This window comes from Ananas comosus, linkage group 4 (assembly GCF_001540865.1).
Source record: "Ananas comosus cultivar F153 linkage group 4, ASM154086v1, whole genome shotgun sequence".
NCBI lineage: Eukaryota > Viridiplantae > Streptophyta > Magnoliopsida > Poales > Bromeliaceae > Ananas > Ananas comosus.
The window spans coordinates 9,700,726-9,713,938 of NC_033624.1; the positions used below are offsets into that span (position 1 = coordinate 9,700,726).

At 38.7% G+C, this 13,213-nt stretch overlaps 1 long non-coding RNA gene across 1 annotated transcript; it reads left to right on the forward strand.

Moving 5' to 3' along the window:
• Positions 10,900-12,753, forward strand: LOC109709685. The gene is made up of 5 exons (XR_002216192.1): positions 10,900-11,036; positions 11,296-11,362; positions 11,460-11,527; positions 11,644-11,708; positions 12,726-12,753. It is a non-coding gene; the product is annotated as an uncharacterized LOC109709685 (long non-coding RNA).

Below are 13,213 nucleotides of genomic sequence, written 5' to 3' on the forward strand. Positions count from 1 at the left end.
AGATATCTTTATTTCTTTCTTTTGACCATATTATAGTCTTTTTTTATAAAATATTAAAACTAATTTTTAAAATAATTTTAAAAATTATTTGAAAAAATATTTAAAAATTTATTTTTTAATTAATTTTTTTAAAAAATTATTAGATCTATCTAAAAAATTAAATAATAAATTATAAGACAAATAAATTGAATAAATTTAAGTATCAATTGATTTAATTAAAATTTTAATTTATTAGTATTTTTAATCTTCTAAAGCAAAAATAAAATTTTATATTTAATGTGCCTCAAAATTTATTTATTGAGTTTGATTTTGTTCCTCTCATCCGCCAAAAGTTTCGCGGTGCAACAAATTTTGATAAAATAATTTGTGAAAATAAAATAATTTGATAAAATAAATTTTTTGACTTATCTAACAAGTAGATTTTTAATTTGCAGTGTCTTTGGAGTTGTGGAGTACCTATGATGCTTCTTGGTACCAAAAGAATAAAACAAAAGGGAAAAAAAGAAAAGAAAAAGGCAAAAAAAAAAAAAACATAAAAAAAAGTGAGCAAATATGGCACAGTGCCGTGGCACGGTGCTACATATCACGTTGTCTTGCGCGATACGCAGCACTTTGCTGCGGCACGGGGCGGGGTCCGAGACCCCCTCTGTAACTTGCCCCTTTCTTGGGGGCACGGTATGTGCTGCCCATGCCGTATGGCATGGGGCAGCACTTTAATCCATGCTCTCTCAAATAGGGCATTTTCCTGTTTAATAAAAAAAATCTAATTACTTTATATATTAGCTAACTAGGTTGCTAAAAGCATCTAACCTATTTGTAGTCCTATATTCGCGCACTGAAAAAAAAAAAAAAAACGAAATAAATAGCTAAGACCACACTACAAAAAAATTAACATTTAAGGGACATTTTCTTTTTATATTTAACCGTGCTTAAAATCGTCCTAATATAATCTAGTGTGATATTCAAAAGCGTCAGTTAAAATGTCGCCATGTATATACCGACGCTTATGCCAAGCGTTGGTAAAATATATTCTAACGTTTTAAAGTACTAAGATTTTTAGGTTTTTTGAAATCCTAACACTTTAAATCGTCGAAAAATTAAAAATAATAATAAAGTTTATCATCTAATAAATTTGGTTCGATATAATAGAGGGTCTATATTACGATGCTTGTTGAAACGTTGATATTTGCTATGTTGTAAGAATGTTTGGGGACGCTTCCCAAAGCATCGTTGATAAAATATCCTTATATTGAAATTTTTTCGTAGTGCCACCTAATTCTAGCTATACATTCGCGCATTGTAAAAAAAGAACCAAGTGGGTAACTAATTAAAAGCACCTATTAACACCATATTCTTGCAATGCATCGCTATCTCAATACAACCATCAAATTTGTTGTGATAAAGAAATTTGTGGAAATTGATGGACGATTAGTGGATCCACATTAGTAGAGGTGATTGGAGAACTAGACGAGCAGACTAGTCCACGAAATAGAATGGATTATTGGAGGTTAATTATTTAGAAAAATGCTACTTGTGTACAAGATATACTCTATCCATTTAAGGGTGGAGTGCATTTTATTAGTCATATCAATGTGACTAGTGATGAAGACTCCATCTTTCGATGGATAAGATGTAAAATGTATACCCCTTTTGGGGTGTACCACTAGGGATGCAAATGGATATGAATATCCGAATTTTATCCGAATCCAAATCCGAATGGTGCGAATTTTATCTGATATAAATGGATATGAATTTGAATATGAATATCAAAAATAAAAACCCGACGAATATGAATTCGAATATGGATATTGACGGTACTCGACCCGAACCCGAACTCGAACCCGAACCTGAACCCGAACAAATTTAATATGATATAATATATAAAAAAATTCAAGCCTTTAGATCTGAATCTAAAGGCCAAAAAAAATACTTATACTTTTATAATCTAAACTAAAATACATATATATTAATATAATATATATATATATATATATATATATATATATATATATATAAAATTTTGTAATATAAATAAATAATATAGATTATTATTTTCAAATTTTTAGCCCAACTTACCAATTGAAGCCCAATTTTTATAAAGAGGCCCACCTATACTTAAAATTTCAACTGTTTGATTAAATCTACTAGCTAATATTCCATCAACATTTTAACTTCATCTCTTCCTAACCCTAATTCTTCCCTTTTTCACACAAGACTTTGCTTTCTCTCTGTTGTGCCAGCGACTATGCCCGAAGCGGCGCCCCCTCTGCAGCGGGGTACCCAGGTTCGTTCTCCTCTGTTTGGCCGGCAGTTTCGTTCTTTCCTCTGTTGTCCGGCGACTCGCCTGAAGCAGCACCCCCACGTGCAGCGGCGCCCACTGGCAACGGCTAGGGTGGAAACAACGAGCTCGAAGCGAGCTTACCTCGGCTCAAATTCGGCTTGAAAATTAATTTCGAGCCTAAATTTAACTCAAGCTTGATTGAAATTAATTCGAGCCGACTCGAGCGAGCAACAAGTTTCGAGTCGAGCGAGCTCGAGCCCTTAAATGACCGCTTGAAATTCTCAACTATCATACTATCAATAGTTTTAATTTGTATAGAACATTATATATAATTTGATACAAAAAAAATGTTTAATAGTTCAATAGTATAAATAATTATATAAAATATAAGTATATTAAATATAAAAAAAATTTATGATTGAAATCTAATCTTTTCAGCGCTTGTCTTTTCTTCACCTTCAATCTCCATATTATTCATTTTTATTTATGCAGTCAAAATAAATAAATTATATAGATAAATATTGATTAAACTATCCAATCATATATAACTAAATATAAATTTTATATGAATAATAATTTTTATTAAAAATCATTCTGTAATTTTTCTAAAGCATACAATTATAGCAAGATAGCAACGACAGACATTATGCTGCTACTTAGTAACTTGGAGGCTTTCGGCTTGTTCACATAGGTGAGAGACAGAAAAGAAAAAGTAGAAAAACTATTGAAAATTTAAAGCTTTGTGAAAGAAAGAAAGAAAAAAATGTAAAAAATTAGTAAAATTTTGCTCTTTATTTGTTCTATTGGTTTGTTTTTATGACCAACAATATTGGCCCAAATTTTACTAAACTCAGATTATTCACTCAGCTTATATATAATTATAAATATATTATATTTATATATTTTTTAATATATATATATATATATATATAATATATATATATATATATATATATATATAATATATTATAAAGCGTATAGAAATTCCGACAATACAAAGGAATCCAAAAAGGAATAAAAAAATTCCCTATGAATGATTATGATTTTTTGTTAAAAATATTCAATAAGAACGAACCGTTATGATCAATCTATTAAATCTCTACTAATATTGAAATCTATTCCATATAATGGTTATGATTAATTTGTTAACAAAATATTTCAAAAAAGAACAGCTATGATCAATATTTATTTAAAAATAGCATTCCTATCCATCTATAAATTCAATCCTACGTTTATAAATTTGGTAAAAAATTCTCCAATAAAAATAAATAGTTATGATCTATTTGTTAAAAAAATAGCATTCCTATTAATCTATTTTACATTAAAATTAAATTTAGTTTAAATTATAAATTAAATTTAATAATTTTTTATATCAAATTTGAATCAATAATTAATTTTTGTTACAGTGGATCAAATTAAATTTAAATTTAAAGTAAATGTGAATTAAATTTCTATGCTTTTATTTAAAACACATACTTAAATTTGATTTATCAAAATCAAAAGTATATAAAAATGTTTTATGTATTTATATATAAAAAACGAACACGGTAAGATATTGTAATATTTTCTAATAAAATATAACAAATTAATTTATAAATATAGTTTTATTGTAAAATTTTGGATTATTATAATATACAATGTATACTGATTTAAAATAAATTATAATAATTGTTACGTGCATTTGCACGTACATTCAACTAGTATATAATATATATATATATATATATATATATATATATATATATATATAAGTATTATATTATATTATATATATATATATATAGTGTAGAACTAATGCTATCGAAAATATAGAGGATTTGATGTTTTTGAATTTTTGACCCTTGATTAAGAATTGTATGGTTAGGATAATTGTGTCGCCTCCTAGGATTAAATAAATATTCCTAGAATTGAGTAATCCCTACAAGATAATAATAGTATTAATTCAAAGAAATGATTAGTTGATCTAAAAATCAAAAAATCGAAACCACCAGACTCTCTATACTTTCGATAGTATATGTAGCTCTACCATATATATATATATATATATATATATATATATTATATATATATATATTATATATAATAGAGAGAGAGAGAGAGAGAGAGAGAGAATGAGAGAGAGAGAGAGAGAGAGTGAGTGAGGCTACTATGCTATCGAAGCACGAAGCCTTCCGTGCTTCCAGCTCGTTTTCGGATGTTGCGACTTTCGAATCGTCGATCGCGCTGCCGTTAAATCTTGATCTAGAGTATTGAAGTACTAGAAAATAAATTTTATGATTTTACGATATTATTGCCTAGTGAACGAAGGGGCTCAAAATCAACGGCTGAAAATAAATCTTACAAAATGTAATAATATGACATTAAAATTTTAAATCAAAGATATTGATCTTTGTTTATATAGTATAAAGAATTTTCTATCAAATTTCACGTGATTTGGATATTTTTACACCGTTAAACTTTCAAACGGCTCACTACGGCCATTGAAATTTTTGATTTTGAGCCCATTCGATCACTAGGCAAATGATATCGTAAAATCATAAATTTATTTTCTAGGTACTTCTAAATACTCTAGATCAAGTTAAACGGAGCCGATCGACGATTCGAAAGTCGCAACATCGAAAACGAGCTGGAAGCACGAAGGCTCCGTGCTTCTGATAGCATAGTAGCCTTACTCTATATATATATAATATATAGTTGAGCTAGAATACTATCGTAGTAAACGAGCCATTTTACTACCGATTTGTTTTCGATGATAGAGCTCCAAATGACGATCGGCTCCATTAAATATGATCTAAACCATTTAAACTACCTAGAAATCAAATTTCACGCACATTTTGATATTGTTCTTTTATCGCAAAATGAACAGAAAAATGTATGCTGAAAATGAATACTCTTTTAAAAAATGATGATAGGAGTCTTCTAATCAAGATCAAGAGTATAGATTCTTTTTAAAAATGTTTAAAGAATTTTTCTAACAAAATTCAATTGATTTGATATCTTTACGCCGTTAAATGAGAAAACGCCGTTATCGACTATTAAAATTACAATTTTGAAACCCTTGATCATTAGGCAAATGATGTCGAAAAGATTTGAAATTTGATTTCTAAACCTTCAAGTGGTATAGGATCATGTTCAACGGAGCCGTATCGTCATTTGGAAGTTCTATCATTGAAACAAATCTGTATAAAACGGCTTCGTTTACTACCGATAGTATTCTAGCTCAACTCTATATATATATATATATATATATATATATATATATATAATATATATATTATATATATATATATATATATATAAATTTCCGAGCTTTTCGAGCCTAATTCGAACGAACGAGCCGAGTAATACTCAGCGCGCTTGAAATAAATTTCTAGCCTTTTTTTTTTTTTTTTTCAGCCGGTCTGTAATAACTAGATTTTTTTTATTGAGTGATTAAACCCTTTTGTTTGACGATGTTTTTGTGTGTAACATAATTATAAGTGTACTCGTCAAATTTCAGGAGAAAACGAGATTAAACGGAGAAGTTACGCGACCCGGAAGTCTGACTTAAGTGAATAGTAACTCCGATTTTCCGGAAAGGCCGTGGAGTAGAGTGGACTTTCGACGCGTATCGAACTCCGAATATAGCTTCCAATAGCTCGTTTTCAACCGCTCGATCTATCCTGGACCCAATGGCACTGACAGATTTGGATTTGGATGGCACGATTTCGAGAAAAAGGGTTTAATGGTTTTGCATATATGTTGTGCTATATGTGGTTTTGGTGGAACCTAGCGAAGTGAAGTTTTTGTCGCAAATCGGGAATCTTTGCGAGCGATAACACGAGATGCTAATTCAGGCCTCTGCTGCGTGCTGATCGCGCTGGTGCGATCCGATCGGAAATCCGACGGACGGATCCTCGGGAATCGCGAAAAGTCCGCGAAGGGGCTGATTTGAATAATCGGATTATTCGCGAAAAGGCCCTATATTTTATGCGTCGAATTGCGAGTTTTCGAACTTAGAGGGACTATCGTGCGTTATGCGACTGCTGGTTGAGAGCTGGGATTAATTCGATTCCTTTCGAGGGGGTTTTCCGCAAGTTTTCCGCACTTATATTTATAGGTTGTCCTAGGGTTTCTTGAGCTAACCCTAACCCTAGAACCCCCCCAGCTGACCCAGCCGCCCCTGTCACCACAGCACCTCCCTGCCCTGCCCGTGCTCACGTTCCGGCCGCCGCCGAGCAGCCCCGGTCGCCGGAAACTGCCTGCAACCAGCCTTCCTCCTCTCCTCGGCCATCTCTCTCTTTCACTTAGACCGAGGGCTTGTGGGAGGGTCTCCACCGCCTCTGGAAGCGAGCCCCGGCCTCCTCCCACCTCAGGCGTGCCTCTCCCCTAGCTCCGGCCATCCCCCGACGTCGCCGGAGCCGCCGGAGGAAGCTGCGGCCAGCCCTGGTAAGCCCAGACCGAGCCAGGCCGAGCCGGGATTGCGGGCGCTGCCACCCCTCTTCTTCGGCCGCGGCGCCGTCCATCTGGCTCCGTCGACATCCGGCGTGCATCCCCCGCCGTCCCTGCACGCCGCCGGCCGCCGCTAAGCTTCCCCGCCGCCGCCCAGTTTTTGGTGCGGGCCGACCTTGGAGCCGCGCCGCCCCCGAGCACCGCCTTTGCCCTCCGAGGTGAGCATCACCTTCCTCCTCGGACTCCGGCACCGGATCATCGCCGCCCCGACCTCCCCAGGTCGCCGCCTCGCCGCCGGCAAGCTCCAACCCGAGAGGAAGTGTGTGGGCCCGATCTCCGCCGCCGCGCCACCGGCTGCTGCCCGCCGCCGGCCAGCTCCTCCCCCGGACTTCTTCGACCGGCTGCTCCCATCTCCGGCCGGAGCGCCCGCCACCCGATTGCCGGCGGCCATCCCTAGCTCCCACTGCTCCGGTGAGTAGCCATTTATGGTTCCAGCACTACAGTTTTGTGTTCCGGTCACTTTTCCGGTGATCCGATGACTCCCTGGCACCTCGAGAGGTGAGCACGATGATCGTGGGCTCGTGCTGAACACGATTCTCACCTCCATTTAGGTTAACAGTGCCCTGGTTAGTGAGTAATGTGCTATCTTTGCGCTGTGCGCGCTGGTTCGCTGTTGTTCGCGTCGCTCGTGCGCGCGTAGTTGCTGCCGGAAGTGCTCCGAAAGGTGAGCACGGCCCCAGGCATTCTGAAACCTAGCAACAAGTGTGATGGCACCCTTCGTAGATCCCTGGTTTGCTGGTACAACCCGTTGGAGCCAGGAAATCACATAAAATAATGTGATTTCATGGGCCTTAGGTTGATCGTTTGTGTTTCGCTTCGTCGTGGCTGCTGTGCGCAGATTAAGCTTAAGCATCAACCTCTGACATGTATCGTCAGGCCCCAAGCCTTATGTGGAAACTATCGGTCATTTTCGGCAGCTTTTTCGGCGATAATCCGCCGATAGAACCAGCGTTCGACTCTGGAAATTCATCCGACGTACCTTCTGTGGTTGTTGTTGCGTCGCTAAGCCTTATGGTTACCGTGTGTCTCTGAGGTGGCTCGAGAGGACGGATTCTAGTGAGCGACGATAGAAAGTTCTGGTACTGGTTCTCGATACTCAGCGCGTCTCGGAGTTGCGTTTGAGAGAACGTGTCGACCGGGGTTATGATTTCAGGATTTGTGTGAGAATAGTCGTCGTTATTGTGTTGTGGGTTAGATTACTAACCCGTGGGACCTTCGTTAGGTCCGGTCGCTTCCGTCTCCGCCTATCGCAGAGACCGTTCGGCTGTCATACAGGTGGGTACTTCGAATCCGAAGTCCCGGCTACAGCGTGCACGTTTCGGTGAGTCTTGATTATTCTTTACCCTATGCTTTGTCATCGTCTATTCATATTGTTTACTCGTTACATATTCGAGCCTGACCATACTGTCTTTATTTATATGCCCGTTGTCCTCATCGTTATATTCTGTTAGGGGTAGAGTAGATGGCTATTAGTATATCACTATTAATTGACTGATTGTCGTCTTCCTGTTGCGATCGGTGTACCTATTTGGTAGATTCATTATTTTAAACCCATACTTTGACCTTGTTGGTCGGTTCACTTGTGTACTTGATGACCTAACGGTCGGGCGTGTCGGCTGCAGTTGCCGACGGTTGGCTATTGAGCCATATCCGCATCGATCGTACCACTCGTTCGCTATTTTCAGAAACCAGGGTCTGAATCCACGCCCAGAGGGTTCTTTTTTCGGCCGAAAAAGTGGTTGGGTTTGCCCACCCGTGAGCTCAGAGGTTACGACTGGGTATATGCAGGTTGAGTGATTGTGGCATTAGCCTGAGGTCTCCGGACCAACAAGGCAGGTTTAGATTGGGTATCCTTGGACTATCCACCAGTTGATGCATACATACAGTAGCAGTAGTTCATTACTTGTACATCAGTTCCTTACTTGTACTTTCTGTTCTTATATCATAGTAGCTACTGTAGTTGTTTACCTTTACTGTTGTCTAGCCTCCTTTGCTGGTGCGTACCCTCGCCCTCGTCGGCTTGCGGTACCCACTGGGAGGGGAGACATGTTTACATGTTCTCACCCCCCGCCCCCATTACAGGTGACGTCGCAGGTCCGAGTGGGACGGCAGGTGAGGAGCGAGTCTAGCGCGCGTTAGAGCTCCGTCCCGTTTGGTTATCTCTTTTTCCTTTGCTTGAATAAATAGTAAACTTTTATTACGGTTCAGTTTCATTCCGTACTTGAGAAATTGGTTTTTCGCTGGCTTTACGTATTGTGATAAAAAGAGATTTATGGACTTTTCAAAGTAAAATGGTTTTCTACCTCTCGTGGTAGCGCTTGTTTTTTTAAAAGAAAAGAGTTTTCATATTCGATACAGTTTTCAATGGTTTTTCTACCCCTCGTGGTAGTGTTTTAAAAGATAAAGGTTTTCGTGTGGGAAACAGTTTTAAAAGGAGCTTTTAATGGATTTCCGAGACTTAGTATTTCAAAACTTATTTTCGGGAAGGAAACGTCTCAAATGATAGATTTGGATTTATGTTTAAAAACTATGAATACCGTCGTGTTGTGAATGGTGAATGTATGGACGTCTGTATGTGCGGATGAGGTTGTATGTTCATATGGTTGTGGTTGTATTCTGGATGTACTCTCGTTATATAATTGTACTTGTGCGACGCCGTGCAAATACAGGGGAGACTCTGTCCGTGTGAACAGTGGATTCCCTGTATTTGTGGCGGATCTGACATACCCTGGGATCAGGTGTTTCAAAAAAAAAAAAAATTTCAGTCGTTTCCGCTGTTTTTCCAAACAAAAAGGGACCCCGGGGCGTGACATCGGCTCATTTAATTTTGAGTCGAGCTCGAGCGAGCCAAATATCGAGTCGAACGCGAGTCGAACGCGAGCCGGCTCGCTCATTTGCCAACCCTAGCAACGGCGCACGCAGGTTCGTTCTTCGTCTTCCAGTAGGTTCAACGTCGCCATTCGCACACGCCCGGCAGCGGCTTTCAGCAGATTCGTTCTTCGTCTTCCATTGATCTTCATCTTTTTTTCCCTCTTTTTCTTATGATTTTTTTGAGCAAAATGTGAGAATTGTTCGTATAGTATTTTTAACTTTAGTCTCAGGTTAATGTGAGGATTGTTCGCAAAATATGAGGGTTTTCGGGTTTTTGGTTGGGTTCGGATTTTTGGTCGGGTTCGGGTTTTCAGGTTCGGGTTCGGGTTTCGGGTTTTTGCTCGGGTTCGGGTTTGGATGTGGATTTTTAAAATCCATCGGGTTCGTGTTCGGGTTCGGGTTTCGGATTTGGTAGTCGGGTTTGGGTTCGGGTTTTTATAAATCCGCCCCGAATCCGACCCGTTGACATCCCTATGTACCACTAACATTACTCATTTAGTTATAGATAGAAGTATATGAAGACCCCTTCAACTATAGGCTGTTCTGAAATACCCCTCTAAGTTTTTTAAAGGGGGAATTTCCTCACTGCAAACAACTATAGGCTGTTTTTGACACATGGACGCATTAAAATTGGAAGGGATATATGCATAAAGAACTCTTAAACTTTAAAGTATTGTCAAATGACACTCTAATTTTTAATCTAGCAACTAGATCTTCTAAAATAGTCAAATAGTTTAATTGGTCAATTTTCTCAAGAGAAGTTACTAATTAAAAACCCATTTTGTTGCAGATATGGTCTTGTAAAGTCTCAAAAACACAAACAAAAAAAAAAAAAAAAATTTCTTTCTTCGTGATAAAACTAAGATATACTGTAATACACTGGACTTTCGCAAATTGCGGAGTTCGAGTATGTGGAATGGTGTGTGGATCACTCCTACTTGTTCTAAAAGGTTAGAACAAGTTTTTGGATAAGTTAGAGGATGTTTGGAATGCTAAAAAATGAGAATGTGCATTGAACTGGCGAAAATCAGCCTTTTCTGCTTGCTGTACCGGTACAGCCGCAATGGTGTACCGGTACACAGTGGCATTTCATGGCAGCAGGGCTATTTTGGTCTTTTCACATCTTGATCCCTATCTATAACCCCCAGCACGACTCCAGGAGCACTGTGGAAGGGTCTGAGGTCCAGAGAAGTGTTCTACCATCTCTCTCTCTTTCTCTCTCTAGGATTTTTCTCTCTCTACAAAGAAATCGGCGATTTCGCTCGTTTTCGTCGCCTTGCTCGTTCTTCGCTGGTTGCGGGTGTCGCTGAGCCTTCGTAGACATGTGAGAGAGTGTTTTGGAAGGATTTTCGCAGCTCTGAACCAGTGAGGTGCTGGTTGGAAGCTTGAGCAGGTATTCGACTCGATTTTTCCGTTATCGGCGTTCTATTAGTGGATTTGAGTTTTGATTTCGGGATTGTTGCTTCTACTGCTTTAATCTGAGATTTCAGCAATTAAATATGAGTTAATTAGCTGTGAATAAACCTCCTTAGACCAGGGATAAGCTACTTTGCAGCCTAGTAGCGATGTTTCGCTATTTATAAAGCTATTTCGGACTATACACGAGTTATGCGATCAAATTGATGCAGTTTGGACTTGTTCCTTCGCAGCAGGTTCTCGAACCATTTGGAGCTTATTTGGTGACCTGGGAGGCTGGTTTAGAAGGTGTTCTAACCTGAGGTAAGCAGGAATTTCAGTTAGAAAACTGAATTTGCAAGATTCCGACTATATTGGCTACTATATGATGATATTGATGCCGTCTCGATGTTGTTCGCAGCGAGAGTGCGAACGAGCCTTCGATCGTCGTTAGCTGACTTGTGAGAGCTCTTGGAGACTTATCTTGAGGTATTACACTAGCCCAAAACAGGGATTTAAGGGATTACTTTGTACTAAGTGCAATTTAGGCCGAAATCGGACATTTCGGTTGTCATTTTGACACGGTTTTGTTACCTTGTTTTCAGCAGGAGTGGGGCTTCGTGGGGCTGATTTTGGGACCCTTGTAAACTTATTTGGAACCTAGTACGAGGTGGGTTTGACCTAACCAGAGCAAGTGAAGCTCCCCTATGTTCTATATGTATCGAATTGACATAGTTGTGCGATATTGTCACTATATGGTTCTTTGGAACTTCTTTGCCATAACATTGACTAGAATCTCTATGAAGTAGAGAGAATTTATGCATAACAGTATTTATGCTTATGTTTATGTTTATCTTTAGTTCAGTTGAATAACCAATGGACATGATAATTATGTTTTTGTAAAGTAGAAAACAATGATATTGACTCTAAAGTAGAGAACCGTGACATGCTTTGGGACTATGTTGGTAGTGCCATGATAGTGAAAAGATTCTAATGCCTGTAAATTAGCATTACTCTTACATGCTTACTAAACTAGTGGATTCTAGTTATTGTTCATATTTGTTATATTGAAATTCCGATCGAGGATCGAGACCGTGAACATTGCAAATGAAATTGTAATAATTGAGACATGTTGGACTGTGGACCTTGCTTGCTTGCCATTGTGCTCATTCGCACACGCTTGTGAGGGTAGCTCCCTACAAGCCGGCACTCCGGAGTTGGCCTATGCGACAGTTGCTCGCCCGTGCGGGAGTGGGTGCCGAAGTGGATTGCCGTGGGGAGTGTATACTACCACGGGGCCATTAGGCGCGGCGCAAGCTGGACTACCTTGGGTAGGTCCCTGTGAATGAAAGGGAAGTACTAAATGAAAAAGGACAGTAATGAATGTTTATTACTTAAAGTGTACAGTAGTCACTTTTATATTCGTGCTTATGCTCATGTCTATGTTCATGATTACAGAAATTGCTATATCTCTTTGATGCAAATGATTCATTACTGTAGAAAGCTATTACATGTTGATTACATGCTTATTACTTATTAGCATCATGCTTATAAATCATGCAATTATTGTTATTGCTTTCATTTAGTACATCTTGAGCCTAGCGGTGTAATTCGCCGAGGCTGGCGGCTTACCCACTGGGAACTATTGTTAATAGTTCTCACGCCCTTTTGGTGGTTGTTTTTACAGAGCCTGTTACAGGAGAGGCTAGGGATCGTGGCAAGGGAGTCGCGCCTAGCTAGGGACTACTAGGAGCGTGCTAGTCGATCACCTTGCTACTCGGGCTACGGCCGAGGGTGATGTCCATATATATATAGAGACCACCATTGTATCTATTCTTTTTGTACACCCGTGATGTATATTTACTTTCGGGGTTGAGATTATAGTAGTGTTACTTCTCCTTTTTGCTGAGATCTTGGATTGTATACTCTTTGTATATTGACTCGGATTGGATACTCGTTGTATATCGACTTGTACTTTGCTCTGATATCAGGATAGGACTCTCTTGTTTTACTTCCTATCGACTTGCTTCTTGTAGACGCCTTATATACTGCAGGTGTATGGCGGGTCTGTGCACGTACCGGATATGCTTCCGCTGGTACCCGGGCGTGACATATACGGATTGAGGAATATACAAATTAAATCCATCTTTCATTTTATTTTTCAAGTGCTGGAAT